Source organism: Tachypleus tridentatus, chromosome 13 (genome assembly GCF_004210375.1).
Source record: "Tachypleus tridentatus isolate NWPU-2018 chromosome 13, ASM421037v1, whole genome shotgun sequence".
NCBI classification, from domain to species: Eukaryota; Metazoa; Arthropoda; class Merostomata; order Xiphosura; family Limulidae; genus Tachypleus; species Tachypleus tridentatus.
Genome location: NC_134837.1, coordinates 130,251,305 through 130,269,368, shown reverse-complemented (window position 1 = coordinate 130,269,368; position 18,064 = coordinate 130,251,305). Strand labels below are relative to the sequence as shown.

At 30.8% G+C, this 18,064-nt stretch overlaps 10 non-coding genes across 10 annotated transcripts; all 10 read right to left on the bottom strand.

Moving 5' to 3' along the window:
* Positions 1-791: 791 nt before the first annotated feature.
* TRNAE-UUC (transfer RNA glutamic acid (anticodon UUC)) lies at positions 792-864 on the bottom strand. Its single transcript has one exon. It is a non-coding gene; the product is annotated as a tRNA-Glu (tRNA).
* A 985-nt stretch (positions 865-1,849) lies between these two features.
* Positions 1,850-1,922, bottom strand: TRNAK-UUU (transfer RNA lysine (anticodon UUU)). Its single transcript has one exon. It is a non-coding gene; the product is annotated as a tRNA-Lys (tRNA).
* A 984-nt stretch (positions 1,923-2,906) lies between these two features.
* On the bottom strand, positions 2,907-2,979 carry TRNAK-UUU (transfer RNA lysine (anticodon UUU)). Its single transcript has one exon. It is a non-coding gene; the product is annotated as a tRNA-Lys (tRNA).
* Positions 2,980-3,963: 984 nt separating this feature from the next.
* Positions 3,964-4,036, bottom strand: TRNAK-UUU (transfer RNA lysine (anticodon UUU)). Its single transcript has one exon. It is a non-coding gene; the product is annotated as a tRNA-Lys (tRNA).
* Positions 4,037-5,022: 986 nt separating this feature from the next.
* On the bottom strand, positions 5,023-5,095 carry TRNAK-UUU (transfer RNA lysine (anticodon UUU)). The gene has a single exon. It is a non-coding gene; the product is annotated as a tRNA-Lys (tRNA).
* Positions 5,096-6,078: 983 nt separating this feature from the next.
* TRNAK-UUU (transfer RNA lysine (anticodon UUU)) lies at positions 6,079-6,151 on the bottom strand. Its single transcript has one exon. It is a non-coding gene; the product is annotated as a tRNA-Lys (tRNA).
* A 986-nt stretch (positions 6,152-7,137) lies between these two features.
* TRNAK-UUU (transfer RNA lysine (anticodon UUU)) lies at positions 7,138-7,210 on the bottom strand. The gene has a single exon. It is a non-coding gene; the product is annotated as a tRNA-Lys (tRNA).
* A 994-nt stretch (positions 7,211-8,204) lies between these two features.
* Positions 8,205-8,276, bottom strand: TRNAK-UUU (transfer RNA lysine (anticodon UUU)). Its single transcript has one exon. It is a non-coding gene; the product is annotated as a tRNA-Lys (tRNA).
* A 983-nt stretch (positions 8,277-9,259) lies between these two features.
* TRNAK-UUU (transfer RNA lysine (anticodon UUU)) lies at positions 9,260-9,332 on the bottom strand. The gene has a single exon. It is a non-coding gene; the product is annotated as a tRNA-Lys (tRNA).
* A 6,236-nt stretch (positions 9,333-15,568) lies between these two features.
* On the bottom strand, positions 15,569-15,643 carry TRNAK-UUU (transfer RNA lysine (anticodon UUU)). Its single transcript has one exon. It is a non-coding gene; the product is annotated as a tRNA-Lys (tRNA).
* Positions 15,644-18,064: the final 2,421 nt, after the last annotated feature.

The window sequence follows — 18,064 nt, the reverse complement described above, 5'->3', positions numbered from 1 at the left end:
TCTACATTTTTATCTTGCTTACTGTAAATTAAAGACCAATAAACTTTTACTCATCTTCGATTGCTAGGTTCGCGTGAAAGTTAAACATAAACGTCATGTCATTTTTCAAGAATTCTTTCACATGACTTTCAACAGTACTGTATATTTACAGTCATTTCTTTTTCTTGTCATTAAGTTTTAATATAGCACATTGGTAACGGGTCATATTTTTACACGAATATTTATAACACCTGACGTCAAAAGGTCGTATCCAATATTTCAAATCACATTTGTGATAGTACAGCGTTAACTCGTATAAAATGCAAAAAAAAATGGCAATACTTTGTAAAATATTTGACGCTATATTTTTTATGATTGTGTTAGATTGCCGCTTTGATATTATGTGAATCGTTAGTGATTTTGCACGAGAATAATTGAACGAAATTTTTAAAAGTTTTTCTCGCTTCACACACAAATCCTATCGTCTTTTAGTTTACTTCTTTTTGCATCCCACTTCAAATTAATACCTTTTCTGGTTCTCATTAGGTGGAAAAACAGTTCAAAATAATCTTAGAGAAAGTATGTTAATGGTATATGTGTTTTAGATTATAAGTGTAAATAGTACTTAAAATCGAATTCAAAACTTTACTCCAACAACGACTCATCTAAAAGTCGGAACTACCTTATTCTTTTGGAATAATCCTATCTCAAAGAACACTGTCAACCGGTTTCAACAACATCTGTCTTCTCTTCAGAAATGAACACTTGATCGTAAGTATTCTTAAATGAATAATTCCAAGAAAACATAACCTCGCCCGAACAGGGACTCAAACCCTTGACCGTTAGGTTGAAAGCCTAACGCTCTACAGATTGAGCTATCCGGGCCTTCTAATTAACATTTCTTTTTCTTTTTTTCCCTACAACCATTATATTTTCACTTATTCCTTATTAACTTTCGATCAAGAAGATATCGTGCTTTTTAAGGGTATCATAACCAGCAAAAAAATATACATATCTATATCAATTATACGTTATTTATCTTCAGTAAAAGAAGGCAATATTATAGTAAAAAAACCCTTCTACATTTTTATCTTGCTTACTGTAAATTAAAGACCAATAAACTTTTACTCATCTTCGATTGCTAGGTTCGCGTGAAAGTTAAACATAAACGTCATGTCATTTTTCAAGAATTCTTTCACATGACTTTCAACAGTACTGTATATTTACAGTCATTTCTTTTTCTTGTCATTAAGTTTTTAATATAGCACATTGGTAACGGGTCATATTTTTACACGAATATTTATAACACCTGTCGTCAAAAGGTCGTATCCAATATTTCAAATCACATTTGTGATAGTACAGCGTTAACTCGTATAAAATGCAAAAAAAAATGGCAATACTTTGTAAAATATTTGACGCTATATTTTTTATGATTGTGTTAGATTGCCGCTTTGATATTATGTGAATCGTTAGTGATTTTGCACGAGAATAATTGAACGAAATTTTTAAAAGTTTTTCTCGCTTCACACACAAATCCTATCGTCTTTTAGTTTACTTCTTTTTGCGTCCCACTTCAAATTAATACCTTTTCTGGTTCTCATTAGGAGGAAAAACAGTTCAAAATAATCTTAGAGAAAGTATGTTAATGGTATATGTGTTTTAGATTATAAGTGTAAATAGTACTTAAAATCGAATTCAAAACTTTACTCCAACAACGACTCATCTAAAAGTCGGAACTACCTTATTCTTTTGGAATAATCCTATCTCCAAGAACACTGTCAACCGGTTTCAACAACATCTGTCTTCTCTTCAGAAATGAACACTTGATCGTAAGTATTCTTAAATGAATAATTCCAAGAAAACATAACCTCGCCCGAACAGGGACTCGAACCCTGGACCGTTAGGTTAAAAGCCTAACGCTCTACCGACTGAGCTATCCGGGCCTTCTAATTAACATTTCTTTTTATTTCTTTCCCTACAACCATTATATTTTCACCTATTAATTATTAACTTTCGATCAAGAAGATATCGTACTTTTTAAGGGTATCATAACCAGCAAATAAATATACATATCTATATCAATTATACGTTATTTATCTTCAGTAAAAGAAGGCAATATTATAGTAAAAAAACCCTTCTACTTTTTTATCTTGCTTACTGTAAATTAAAGACCAATAAACTTTTACTCATCTTCGATTGCTAGGTTCGCGTGAAAGTTAAACATAAACGTCATGTCATTTTTCAAGAATTCTTTCACATGACTTTCAACAGTACTGTATATTTACAGTCATTTCTTTTCTTGTCATTAAGTTTTAATATAGCACATTGGTAACGGGTCATATTTTTACACGAATATTTATAACACCTGACGTCAAAAGGTCGTATCCAATATTTCAAATCACATTTGTGATAGTACAGCGTTAACTCGTATAAAATGCAAAAAAAAATGGCAATAGTTTGTAAAAATATTTGACGTTATATTTTTTATGATTGTGTTAGATTGCCGCTTTGATATTATGTGAATCGTTAGTGATTTTGCACGAGAATAATTGAACGAAATTTTTAAAAGTTTTTCTCGCTTCACACACAAATCCTATCGTCTTTTAGTTTTCTTCTTTTTGCATCCCACTTCAAATTAATACCTTTTCTGGTTCTCATTAGGTGGAAAAACAGTTCAAAATAATCTTTGAGAAAGTATGTTAATGGTATATGTGTTTTAGATTATAAGTGTAAATAGTACTTAAAATCGAATTCAAAACTTTACTCCAACAACGACTCATCTAAAAGTCGGAACTACCTTATTCTTTTGGAATAATCCTATCTCAAAGAACACTGTCAACCGGTTTCAACAACATCTGTCTTCTCTTCAGAAATGAACACTTGATCGTAAGTATTCTTAAATGAATAATTCCAAGAAAACATAACCTCGCCCGAACAGGGACTCGAACCCTGGACCGTTAGGTTAAAAGCCTAACGCTCTACCGACTGAGCTATCCGGGCCTTCTAATTAACATTTCTTTTTATTTCTTTCCCTACAACCATTATATTTTCACCTATTAATTATTAACTTTCGATCAAGAAGATATCGTACTTTTTTAAGGGTATCATAACCAGCAAATAAATATACATATCTATATCAATTATACGTTATTTATCTTCAGTAAAAGAAGGCAATATTATAGTAAAAAAAACCCTTCTACTTTTTTATCTTGCTTACTGTAAATTAAAGACCAATAAACTTTTACTCATCTTCGATTGCTAGGTTCGCGTGAAAGTTAAACATAAACGTCATGTCATTTTTCAAGAATTCTTTCACATGACTTTCAACAGTACTGTATATTTACAGTCATTTCTTTTCTTGTCATTAAGTTTTAATATAGCACATTGGTAACGGGTCATATTTTTACACGAATATTTATAACACCTGACGTCAAAAGGTCGTATCCAATATTTCAAATCACATTTGTGATAGTACAGCGTTAACTCGTATAAAATGCAAAAAAAAATGGCAATACTTTGTAAAATATTTGACGCTATATTTTTTATGATTGTGTTAGATTGCCGCTTTGATATTATGTGAATCGTTAGTGATTTTGCACGAGAATAATTGAACGAAATTTTTAAAAGTTTTTCTCGCTTCACACACAAATCCTATCGTCTTTTAGTTTACTTCTTTTGCATCCCACTTCAAATTAATACCTTTTCTGGTTCTCATTAGGTGGAAAAACAGTTCAAAATAATCTTAGAGAAAGTATGTTAATGGTATATGTGTTTTAGATTATAAGTGTAAATAGTACTTAAAATCGAATTCAAAACTTTACTCCAACAACGACTCATCTAAAAGTCGGAACTACCTTATTCTTTTGGAATAATCCTATCTCAAAGAACACTGTCAACCGGTTTCAACAACATCTGTCTTCTCTTCAGAAATGAACACTTGATCGTAAGTATTCTTAAATGAATAATTCCAAGAAAACATAACCTCGCCCGAACAGGGACTCGAACCCTGGACCGTTAGGTTAAAAGCCTAACGCTCTACCGACTGAGCTATCCGGGCCTTCTAATTAACATTTCTTTTTATTTCTTTCCCTACAACCATTATATTTTCACCTATTAATTATTAACTTTCGATCAAGAAGATATCGTACTTTTTAAGGGTATCATAACCAGCAAATAAATATACATATCTATATCAATTATACGTTATTTATCTTCAGTAAAAGAAGGCAATATTATAGTAAAAAAAACCCTTCTACTTTTTTATCTTGCTTACTGTAAATTAAAGACCAATAAACTTTTACTCATCTTCGATTGCTAGGTTCGCGTGAAAGTTAAACATAAACGTCATGTCATTTTTCAAGAATTCTTTCACATGACTTTCAACAGTACTGTATATTTACAGTCATTTCTTTTTCTTGTCATTAAGTTTTTAATATAGCACATTGGTAACGGGTCATATTTTTACACGAATATTTATAACACCTGACGTCAAAAGGTCGTATCCAATATTTCAAATCACATTTGTGATAGTACAGCGTTAACTCGTATAAAATGCAAAAAAAAATGGCAATACTTTGTAAAAATATTTGACGCTATATTTTTTATGATTGTGTTAGATTGCCGCTTTGATATTATGTGAATCGTTAGTGATTTTGCACGAGAATAATTGAACGAAATTTTAAAAGTTTTTCTCGCTTCACACACAAATCCTATCGTCTTTTAGTTTACTTCTTTTTGCATCCCACTTCAAATTAATACCTTTTCTGGTTCTCATTAGGTGGAAAAACAGTTCAAAATAATCTTAGAGAAAGTATGTTAATGGTATATGTGTTTTAGATTATAAGTGTAAATAGTACTTAAAATCGAATTCAAAACTTTACTCCAACAACGACTCATCTAAAAGTCGGAACTACCTTATTCTTTTGGAATAATCCTATCTCAAAGAACACTGTCAACCGGTTTCAACAACATCTGTCTTCTCTTCAGAAATGAACACTTGATCGTAAGTATTCTTAAATGAATAATTCCAAGAAAACATAACCTCGCCCGAACAGGGACTCGAACCCTGGACCGTTAGGTTAAAAGCCTAACGCTCTACCGACTGAGCTATCCGGGCCTTCTAATTAACATTTCTTTTATTTCTTTCCCTACAACCATTATATTTTCACCTATTAATTATTAACTTTCGATCAAGAAGATATCGTACTTTTTAAGGGTATCATAACCAGCAAATAAATATACATATCTATATCAATTATACGTTATTTATCTTCAGTAAAAGAAGGCAATATTATAGTAAAAAAACCCTTCTACTTTTTTATCTTGCTTACTGTAAATTAAAGACCAATAAACTTTTACTCATCTTCGATTGCTAGGTTCGCGTGAAAGTTAAACATAAACGTCATGTCATTTTTCAAGAATTCTTTCACATGACTTTCAACAGTACTGTATATTTACAGTCATTTCTTTTCTTGTCATTAAGTTTTAATATAGCACATTGGTAACGGGTCATATTTTTACACGAATATTTATAACACCTGACGTCAAAAGGTCGTATCAATATTTCAAATCACATTTGTGATAGTACAGCGTTAACTCGTATAAAATGCAAAAAAAAATGGCAATAGTTTGTAAAAATATTTGACGTTATATTTTTTATGATTGTGTTAGATTGCCGCTTTGATATTATGTGAATCGTTAGTGATTTTGCACGAGAATAATTGAACGAAATTTTTAAAAGTTTTTCTCGCTTCACACACAAATCCTATCGTCTTTTAGTTTACTTCTTTTTGCATCCCACTTCAAATTAATACCTTTTCTGGTTCTCATTAGGTGGAAAAACAGTTCAAAATAATCTTAGAGAAAGTATGTTAATGGTATATGTGTTTTAGATTATAAGTGTAAATAGTACTTAAAATCGAATTCAAAACTTTACTCCAACAACGACTCATCTAAAAAGTCGGAACTACCTTATTCTTTTGGAATAATCCTATCTCAAAGAACACTGTCAACCGGTTTCAACAACATCTGTCTTCTGTTCAGAAATGAACACTTGATCGTAAGTATTCTTAAATGAATAATTCCAAGAAAACATAACCTCGCCCGAACAGGGACTCGAACCCTGGACCGTTAGGTTAAAAGCCTAACGCTCTACCGACTGAGCTATCCGGGCCTTCTAATTAACATTTCTTTTTATTTCTTTCCATACAACCATTATATTTTCACCTATTAATTATTAACTTTCGATCAAGAAGATATCGTTTTTTTAAGGGTATCATAACCAGCAAAAAAATATACATATCTATATCAATTATACGTTATTTATCTTCAGTAAAAGAAGGCAATATTATAGTAAAAAAACCCTTCTACTTTTTTATCTTGCTTACTGTAAATTAAAGACCAATAAACTTTTACTCATCTTCGATTGCTAGGTTCGCGTGAAAGTTAAACATAAACGTCATGTCATTTTTCAAGAATTCTTTCACATGACTTTCAACAGTACTGTATATTTACAGTCATTTCTTTTTCTTGTCATTAAGTTTTTAATATAGCACATTGGTAACGGGTCATATTTTTACACGAATATTTATAACACCTGACGTCAAAAGGTCGTATCCAATATTTCAAATCACATTTGTGATAGTACAGCGTTAACTCGTATAAAATGCAAAAAAAAATGGCAATAGTTTGTAAAAATATTTGACGCTATATTTTTTATGATTGTGTTAGATTGCCGCTTTGATATTATGTGAATCGTTAGTGATTTTGCACGAGAATAATTGAACGAAATTTTTAAAAGTTTTTCTCGCTTCACACACAAATCCTATCGTCTTTTATTTTACTTCTTTTTGCATCCCACTTCAAATTAATACCTTTTTCTGGTTCTCATTAGGTGGAAAAACAGTTCAAAATAATCTTAGAGAAAGTATGTTAATGGTATATGTGTTTTAGATTATAAGTGTAAATAGTACGATAAATCGAATTCAAAACTTTACTCCAACAACGACTCATCTAAGAGTCGGAACTACCTTATTCTTTTGGAATAATCCTTTCTCAAAGAAAACTGTCAACCTTTTTCAACAACATCTGTCTTCTCTTCAGAAATGATCACTTGATCGTGAGTATTCTTAAATGAATAATTCCAAGAAAACATAACCTCGCCCGAACAGGGACTCGAACCCTGGACCGTTAGGTTAAAAGCCTAACGCTCCACCGATTGAGCTATCCGGGCCTGGTAATTAACATTTCTTTTTATTTCTTTCCCTACAACCATTATATTTTCACCTATTAATTATTAACTTTCGATCAAGAAGATATCGTACTTTTTAAGGGTATCATAACCAGCAAATAAATATACATATCTATATCAATTATATTATTTATCTTTAGTAAAAGACAATATTATAGTAAAAAACACCCTTCTACTTTTTTTATCTTGCTTACTGTAAATTAAAGACCAATAAACTTTTACTCATCCTCGATTGCTCGGTTCGCGTGAAAGTTAAACAAAAACGTCATGTCATTTTTCAAGAATTCTTTCACATGACTTTCAACAGTACTGTATATTTACAGTCATTTCTTTTTCTTGTCATTAAGTTTTAATATAGCACATTGGTAACGGGTCATATTTTTACACGGATATTTATAACATTTGACTCAAAAGAGAATATACTTACTCGTCGTATCCAATATTTCAAATCACATTTGTGATAGTACAGCGTTAACTCGTATAAAATGCAAAAAAAAAATGGCAATACTTTGTAAAAATATTTGACGCTATATTTTTTATGATTGAGTTAGATTGCCGCTTTGATATTATGTGAATCGTTAGTGATTTTGCACGAGAATAATTGAACGAAATTTTTAAAAGTTTTTCTCGCTTCACACTCAAATCCTATCGTCTTTTAGTTTACTTCTTTTTGCATCCCACTTCAAATTAATACCTTTTCTGGTTCTCATTAGGTGGAAAAACAGTTCAAAATAATCTTAGAGAAAGTATGTTAATGGTATATGTGTTTTAGATTATAAGTGTAAATAGTACGATAAATCGAATTCAAAACTTTACTCCAACAACGACTCATCTAAGAATCGGAACTACCCTATTCTTTTGGAATAATCCTATCTCAAAGAAATCTGTCAACCGGTTTCAACATCTGTCTTCTCTTCAGAGATGAACACTTAATCGTAATTATTCTTAAATGAATAAGTTCAAGAAAACATAACATCGCCCGAACAGGGACTCGAATCCTGACCGTTAGGTTAAAAGCCTAACGCTCTACCGATTGAGCTATCCGGGCCTGGTAATTAACATTTCTTTTTATTTCTTTCCCTACAAACATTATATTTTCACCTATTAATTATTAACTTTCGATCAAGAAGATATCGTACTTTTTAAGGGTATCATAACCAGCAAATAAATATACATATCTATATCAATTATAGGTTATTTATCTTCAGTAAAAGAAGGCAATATTATAGTAAAAACACCCCTTCTACTTTTTTATCTTGCTTACTGTAAATTAAAGACCAATAAACTTTACTCATCCTCGATTGCTAGGTTCGCGTGAAAGTTAAACATAAACGTCATGTCATTTTTCAAGAATTCTTTCACATGACTTTCAACAGTACTGTATATTTACAGTCATTTCTTTTTCTTGTCATTAAGTTTTTAATATTGCACATTGGTAACGGGTCATATTTTTACACGAATATTTATAACACATGACGTCAAAAGGTCGTATCCAATATTTCAAATCACATTTGTGATAGTACAGCGTTAACTCGTATAAAATGCAAAAAAAATGGCAATACTTTGTAAAAATATTTGACGCTATATTTTTTTATGATTGTGTTAGATTGCCGCTTTGATATTATGTGAATCGTTAGTGATTTTGCACGAGAATAATTGAACGAAATTTTTAAAAGTTTTCTCGCTTCACACACAAATCCTATCGTCTTTTATTTTACTTCTTTTTGCATCCCACTTCAAATTAATACCTTTTCTGGTTCTCATTAGGTGGAAAAACAGTTCAAAATAATCTTGAGAAAGTATGTTAATGGTATATGTATTTTAGATTATAAGTGTAAATAGTATTAAAATCGAATTCAAAACTTTACTCCAACAACGACTCATCTAAAAGTCGGAACTACCTTATTCTTTTGGAATAATCCTATCTCAAAGAACACTGTCAACCGGTTTCAACAACATCTGTCTTCTCTTCAGAAATGAACACTTGATCGTAAGTATTCTTAAATGAATAATTCCAAGAAAACATAACCTCGCCCGAACAGGGACTCGAACCCTGGACCGTTAGGTTAAAAGCCTAACGCTCTACAGACTGAGCTATCCGGGCCTTCTAATTAACATTTCTTTTTCTTTCTTTCCCTACAACCATTATATTTTCACCTATTAATTATTAACATTCGATCAAGAAGATATCGTGCTTTTTAAGGGTATCATAACCAGCAAAAAAATATACATATCTATATCAATTATATGTTATTTATCTTCAGTAAAAAAAGGCAATATTATAGTAAAAAAAACCCTTCTACTTTTTTATCTTGCTTACTGTAAATTAAAGACCAATAAACTTTTACTCATCTTCGATTGCTAGGTTCGCGTGAAAGTTAAACATAAACGTCATGTCATTTTTCAAGAATTCTTTCACATGACTTTCAACAGTACTGTATATTTACAGTCATTTCTTTTCTTGTCATTAAGTTCTTAATATAGCACATTGGTAATGGATCATAATTTTTACACGAATATTTATAACACCTGACGTCAAAAGGTCGTATCCAATATTTCAAATCACATTTGTGATAGTACAGCGTTAACTCGTATAAAATGCAAAAAAAAATGGCAATACTTTGTAAAAATATTTGACGCTATATTTTTTATGATTGTGTTAGATTGCCGCTTTGATATTATGTGAATCGTTAGTGATTTTGCACGAGAATAATTAAACGAAATTTTTAAAAGTTTTTCTCGCTTCACACACAAATCCTATCGTCTTTTAGTTTACTTCTTTTTGCATCCCACTTCAAATTAATACCTTTTCTGGTTCTCATTAGGTGGAAAAACAGTTCAAAATAATCTTAGAGAAAGTATGTTAATGGTATATGTGTTTTAGATTATAAGTGTAAATAGTACGATAAATCGAATTCAAAACTTTACTCCAACAACGACTCATCTAAAAGTCGGAACTACCTTATTCTTTTGGAATAATCCTATCTCAAACACTGTCAACCGGTTTCAACAACATCTGTCTTCTCTTCAGAAATGAACACTTGATCGTAAGTATTCTTAAATGAATAATTCCAAGAAAACATAACCTCGCCCGAACAGGGACTCGAACGCCTAACGCTCTACCGACTGAGCTATCCGGGCCTTCTAATTAACATTTCTTTTTATTTCTTTCCCTACAACCATTATATTTTCACCTATTAATTATTAACTTTCGATCAAGAAGATATCGTACTTTTTAAGGGTATCATAACCAGCAAATAAATATACATATCTATATCAATTATACGTTATTTATCTTCAGTAAAAGAAGGCAATATTATAGTAAAAAAACCCTTCTACTTTTTTTATCTTGCTTACTGTAAATTAAAGACCAATAAACTTTTACACATCTTCGATTGCTTGGTTCGCGTGAAAGTTAAACATAAACGTCATGTCATTTTTTCAAGAATTCTTTCACATGACTTTCAACAGTACTGTATATTTACAGTCATTTCTTTTCTTGTCATTAAGTTTTTAATATAGCACATTGGTAACGGGTCATATTTTTTACACGAATATTTATAACAACATTCGTCAAAGGTCGTATCCAATATTTCAAATCACATTTGTGATAGTACAGCGTTAACTCGTATAAAATGCAAAAAAATGGCAATACTTTGTAAAAAATATTTGACGCTATATTTTTTATGATTGTGTTAGATTGCCGCTTTGATATTATGTGAATCGTTAGTGATTTTGCACGAGAATAATTAAACGCAATTTCTAAAAGTTTTTCTCGCTTCACACACAAATCCTATCGTCTTTTAGTTTACTTCTTTTTGCGTCCCACTTCAAATTAATACCTTTTCTGGTTCTCATTAGGAGGAAAAACAGTTCAAAATAATCTTAGAGAAAGTATGTTAATGGTATATGTGTTTTAGATTATAAGTGTAAATAGTACGATAAATCGAATTCAAAACTTTACTCCAACAACGACTCATCTAAAAGTCGGAACTACCTTATTCTTTTGGAATAATCCTATCTCAAACACTGTCAACCGGTTTCAACAACATCTGTCTTCTCTTCAGAAATGAACCCTTGATCGTAAGTATTCTTAAATGAATAATTCCAAGAAAACATAACCTCGCCCGAACAGGGACTCGAACCCTGGACCGTTGGGTTAAAGCCTAACGCTCTCTACCGACTGAGCTATCCGGGCCTTCTAATTAACATTTCTTTTTCTTTCTTTCCCTACAACCATTATATTTTCACCTATTAATTATTAACTTTCGATCAAGAAGATATCGTACTTTTTAAGGGTATCATAACCAGCAAAAAAATATACATATCTATATCAATTATACGTTATTTATCTTCAGTAAAAGAAGGCAATATTATAGTAAAAAAAACCTTCTACTTTTTTTATCTTGCCTACTGTAAATTACAAAGACCAATAAACTTTACACATCTTCGATTGCTTGGTTCGCGTGAAAGTTAAACATAAACGTCATGTCATTTTTCAAGAATTCTTTCACATGACTTTCAACAGTACTGTATATTTACAGTCATTTCTTTTTCTTGTCATTAAGTTTTTAATATAGCACATTGGTAACGCAGTCATATTTTTACACGAATATTTATAACACCTTCGTCAAAGGTCGTATCAATATTTCAAATCACATTTGTGATAGTACAGCGTTAACTCGTATAAAATGCAAAAAAATGGCAATACTTTGTAAAATATTTGACGCTATATTTTTTATGATTGTGTTAGATTGCCGCTTTGATATTATGTGAATCGTTAGTGATTTTGCACGAGAATAATTGAACAGAAATTTTTAAAGTTTTCTCGCGTCACACACAAATCCTATCGTCTTTTAGTTTACTTTCTTTTGCATCCCACTTCAAATTAATACCTTTTCTGGTTCTCATTAGGTGGAAAAACAGTTCAAAATAATCTTAGAGAAAGTATGTTAATGGTATATGTGTTTTAGATTATAAGTGTAAATAGTACGATAAATCAATTCAAAACTTTACTCCAACAACGACTCATCTAAAGTCGGAACTACCTTATTCTTTTGGAATAATCCTATCTCAAAGAACACTGTCAACCGGTTTCAACAACATCTGTCTTCTCTTCAGAAAATGAACACTTGATCGTAAGTATTCTTAAATGAATAATTCAAAGAAAACATAACCTCGCTTGAACAGGGACTCGAACCCTGGACCGTTAGGTTTAAAACCTAACGCTCTACCGACTGAGCTATCCGGGCCTTCTAATTAACATTTCTTTTTTATTTCTTTCCATACAACCATTATATTTTCACCTATTAATTATTAACTTTCGATCAAAGAAGATATCGTATTTTTTAAGGGTATCATAACCAGCAAAAAAATATACATATCTATATCAATTATACGTTATTTATCTTCAGTAAAGAGAGGCAATATTATAGTAAAAAAAACCCTTCTACTTTTATCTTGCTTACTGTAAATTAAAGACCAATAAACTTTTACTCATCTTCGATTGCTAGGTTCGCGTGAAGTTAAACATAAACGTCATGTCATTTTTCAAGAATTCTTTCACATGACTTTCAACAATTTACTGTATATTTACAGTCATTTCTTTTCTTGTCATTAAGTTTTTAATATAGCACATTGGTAACGGGTCATATTTTTACACGAATATTTATAACACCTTGACGTAATCAGGTCGTATCCAATATTTCAAATCACATTTGTGATAGTACAGCGTTAACTCGTATAAAATGCAAAAAAAATGGTAATACTTTGTAAAAAATTTGACGTTATATTTTTTATTATTGATTTATGATTGCCGCCTTGATATTATGTGAATCGTTAGTGATTTTTGCACAGAATAATTGAACAGAAATTTTTAAAGTTTTTCTCGCTTCACACACAAATCCTATCGTCTTTTAGTTTTCTTCTTTTTTGCATCCCACTTCAAATTAATACCTTTTCTGGTTCTCATTAGGTGGAAAAAACAGTTCAAAATAATCTTGGAGAGATAGTATGTTAATGGTATATGTGTTTTAGATTATAAGTGTAAATGACATTAAAATCGAATTCAAAACTTTACTCAACAACGACTCATCTAAAAAATCACCTACCTTATTTTTTTGGAATAATCTATCTCAAAGAACACTGTCAACCGGTTTCAACAACATCTGTCTTCTCTCTAGAAATGAACATTTTCTCGTTAGTCAGCAAAACATTAATAATTCAGAAGACAATTCCAACAGAAAGCTTGAACTTGAACAGAGAACCCTGGAACGTTGGGGTTAAAGCCTAACGCTCTACTGACTAGAAATATCCAGACCTTCTAATTAACATTTCTTTTTAACACCTTCCATACAACCATTATATTTTCACCTATTAATTATTAACTTTCGATCAAGAAGATATCGTATATTTTGGAGTTAATCATAACCAGCAAAAATATATACATATCTATATCAATTATACGTTATTTATCTTCAGTAAAGAGGCAATATTATAGTAAAAAAAACCCTTCTACTTTTTCTTTCTTGCTTGCTGTAATTAAGACCAATAAACTTTTACTCATCTTCGATTGCTTGGTTCGCGTGAAAGTTAAACATAAACGTCATGTCATCATTTTCAAGATTCTTTCACATGACTTTCAACAGTACTGTATATTTGCAGTCATTTCTTTTCTTGTCATTAAGTTTTTTAATATAGCACATTGGTAACGGGTCATATTTTACACGAATATTTATAACACCTGTCGTCAAAGGTCGTATCAATATTTCAAATCACATTTGTGATAATACAGCGTTAACTCATTATAAAATGCAAAAAAAATGGCAATACTTTGTAAAATATTTGACCTTATATTTTTTATGATTGTGTTAGATTGCCGCTTTGATATTATGTGAATCGTTAGTGATTTTGCACGAGAATAATTGAACAGAAATTTTAAAAAGTTTTTCTCCTTCACACACAAATCCTATCGTCTTTTATTTTACTTCTTTTTGCATCCACTTCAAATTAATACCTTTTCTGGTTCTCATTAGGTGGAAAAACAGTTCAAAATAATCTTAGAGAAAGTATGTTAATGGTATATATGTTTTTTTAGATTATAAGTGTAAATAATTATTAAAATCAGATTCAAAACTTTACTCAACAACGACTCATCTAGTCGGAACTACCTTATTCTTTTGGAATAATCCCTCTCAAGAACACTGTCAACCGGTTTCAACAACATCTGTCTTCTCTTCAGAAATGAACACTTGATCGTAAGTATTCTTAAATGAATAATTCAAGAAAACATAACCTCGCTGAACAGGTCGAACCCTGGACCGTTGGGTTAAAAGCCTAACGCTCTACCGACTGAGCTATCGGGCCTTCTAATTAACATTTCTTTTTTATTTCTTTCCTACAACCATTATATTTTCACCTATTAATTATGCTTTCGATCAAGAGATATCGTACTTTTAAGGGTATCATAACCAGCAAATAAATATACATATCTATATCAATTATACGTTATTTATCTTCAGTAAAAGAAGGCAATATTATAGTAAAAAACCCTTCTACTTTTTTATCTTGCTTACTGTAAATTAAAGACCAATAAACTTTTACTCATCTTCGATTGCTGGGTTCGCGTGAAAGTTAAACATAAACGTCATATCATTTTTCAAGAATTCTTTCACATGACTTTCAACAGTACTGTATATTTACAGTCATTTCTTTTTTCTTGTCATTAAGTTTTTAATATAGCACATTGGTAACGGGTCATTTTTTACACGAATATTTATAACACCTGACGTCAAAAGGTCGTATCAATATTTCAAATCACATTTGTGATAGTACAGCGTTAACTCGTATAAAATGCAAAAAAAAATGGCAATACTTTGTAAAATATTTGACGCTATATTTTTTATGATTGTGTTAGATTGCCGCTTTGATATTATGTGAATCGTTAGTGATTTTGCACGAGAATAATTGAACAGAAATTTTTAAAGTTTTTCTCGCTTCACACACAAATCCTATCGTCTTTTAGTTTACTTCTTTTGCATCCCACTTCAAATTAATACCTTTTCTGGTTCTCATTAGGTGGAAAAACAGTTCAAAATAATCTTAGAAAGAGTATGTTAATGGTATATGTGTTTTAGATTATAAGTGTAAATAGTATTAAAATCGAATTCAAAACTTTACTCCAACAACGACTCATCTAAAGTCGGAACTACCTTATTCTTTTGGAATAATCCTATCTCAAAGAACACTGTCAACCGGTTTCAACAACATCTGTCTTCTCTTCAGAAATGAACACTTGATCGTAAGTATTCTTAAATGAATAATTCCAAGAAAACATAACCTCGCCCGAACAGGGACTCGAAACCTGGACCGTTAGGTTAAAAGCCTAACGCTCTACCGACTTCTAGCTATCCGGGCCTTCTAATTAACATTTCTTTTTTATTTCTTTCCATCCACAACCATTATATTTTCACCTATTAATTATTAACTTTCGATCAAGAAGATATCGTATATTTTTAGAATATCATAACCAGCAAAAAATATACATATCTATATCAATTATACGTTATTTATCTTCAGTAAAAGAAGGCAATATTATAAAAAAAAAACCCTTCTACTTTTTTTATCTTGCTTACTGTAAATTAGAGACCAATAAACTTTTACTCATCTTCGATTGCTGGGTTCGCGTGAAAGTTAAACATAAACGTCATGTCATTTTTCAAGAATTCTTTCATGATGACTTTCAACAGTACTATGTATATTTACAGTCATTTCTTTTCTTGTCATTAAGTTTTTAATATAGCACATTGGTAACGAGGTCATATTTTACACCGAATATTTATAACACCTGACGTCAAAAGGTCGTATCAATATTTCAAATCACATTTGTGATAGTACAGCGTTAACTCGTATAAAATGCAAAAAAAATGGCAATACTTTGTAAAAATATTTGACGCTATATTTTTATGATTGTGTTAGATTGCCGCTTTGATATTATGTGAATCGTTAGTGATTTTGCACGAGAATAATTGAACAGAAATTTTAAAAGTTTTTCTCTCTTCACACACAAATCCTATCGTCTTTTAGTTTTACTTCTTTTTTGCATCCCACTTCAAATTAATACCTTTTCTGGTTCTCATTAGGTGGAAAAACAGTTCAAAATAATCTTAGAGAAAGTATGTTAATGGTATATGTGTTTTTTAGATTATAAGTGTAAATAGTATTAAAATCAGATTCAAAACTTTACTCCAACAACGACTCATCTAAAAGTCGGAACTACCTTATTCTTTTGGAATAATCCTATCTCAAAAGAACACTGTCAACCGGTTTCAACAACATCTGTCTTCTCTTCAGAAATGAACACTTGATCGTAAGTATTCTTAAATGAATAATTCCAAGAAAACATAACCTCGCCCGAACAGGGACTCGAACCCTGGACCGTTAGGTTAAAAAGCCTAACGCTCTACCGACTGAGCTATCCAGGCCTTCTAATTAACATTTCTTTTTTATTTCTTTCCATACAACCATTATATTTTCACCTATTAATTATTAACTTTCGATCAAGAAGATATCGTATATTTTAAGGGTATCATAACCAGCAAAAAATATACATATCTATATCAATTATACGTTATTTATCTTCAGTAAAAGAAGGCAATATTATAGTAAAAACCCTTCTACTTACTTATCTTGCTTACTGTAAATTAAAGACCAATAAACTTTTACTCATCTTCGATTGCTTGGTTCGCGTGAAAGTTAAACATAAACGTCATGTCATTTTTCAGAATTCTTTCACATGACTTTCAAATATTACTGTATATTTACAGTCATTTCTTTTTTCTTGTCATTAAGTTTTTAATATAGCACATTGGTAACGGCCTATATTTTTACACGAATATTTATAACACCTGTCGTCAAAGGTCGTATCAATATTTCAAATCACATTTGTGATAGTACAGCGTTAACTCGTATAAAATGCAAAAAAAAATGGCAATACTTTGTAAAAATATTTGACGTTATATTTTTTATGATTGTGTTAGATTGCCGCTTTGATATTATGTGAATCGTTAGTGATTTTGCACCAGAATAATTGAACGAAATTTTTAAAAGTTTTTCTCGCTTCACACACAAATCCTATCGTCTTTTATTTTACTTCTTTTTGCATCCCACTTCAAATTAATACCTTTTCTGGTTCTCATTAGGTGGAAAAACAGTTCAAAATAATCTTGGAGAAAGTATGTTAATGGTATATATGTTTTAGATTATAAGTGTAAATAGTATTAAAATCGAATTCAAAACTTTACTCCAACAACGACTCATCTAAAAGTCGGAACTACCTTATTCTTTTGGAATAATCCTATCTCAAAGAACACTGTCAACCGGTTTCAACAACATCTGTCTTCTCTTCAGAAATGAACACTTGATCGTAAGTATTCTTAAATGAATAATTCCAAGAAAACATAACCTCGCCCGAACAGGGACTCGAACCCTGGACCGTTAGGTTAAAGCCTAACGCTCTACCGACTGAGCTATCCGGGCCTTCTAATTAACATTTCTTTTTCTTTCTTTCCCTACAACCATTATATTTTCACTTATTCCTTATTAACTTTCGATCAAGAAGATATCGTGCTTTTTAAGGGTATCATAACCAGCAAAAAAATATACATATCTATATCAATTATACGTTATTTATCTTCAGTAAAGAAGGCAATATTATAGTAAAAAACCCTTCTACTTTTTTATCTTGCTTACTGTAAATTAAAGACCAATAAACTTTTACTCATCTTCGATTGCTAGGTTCGCGTGAAAGTTAAACATAAACGTCATGTCATTTTTTTT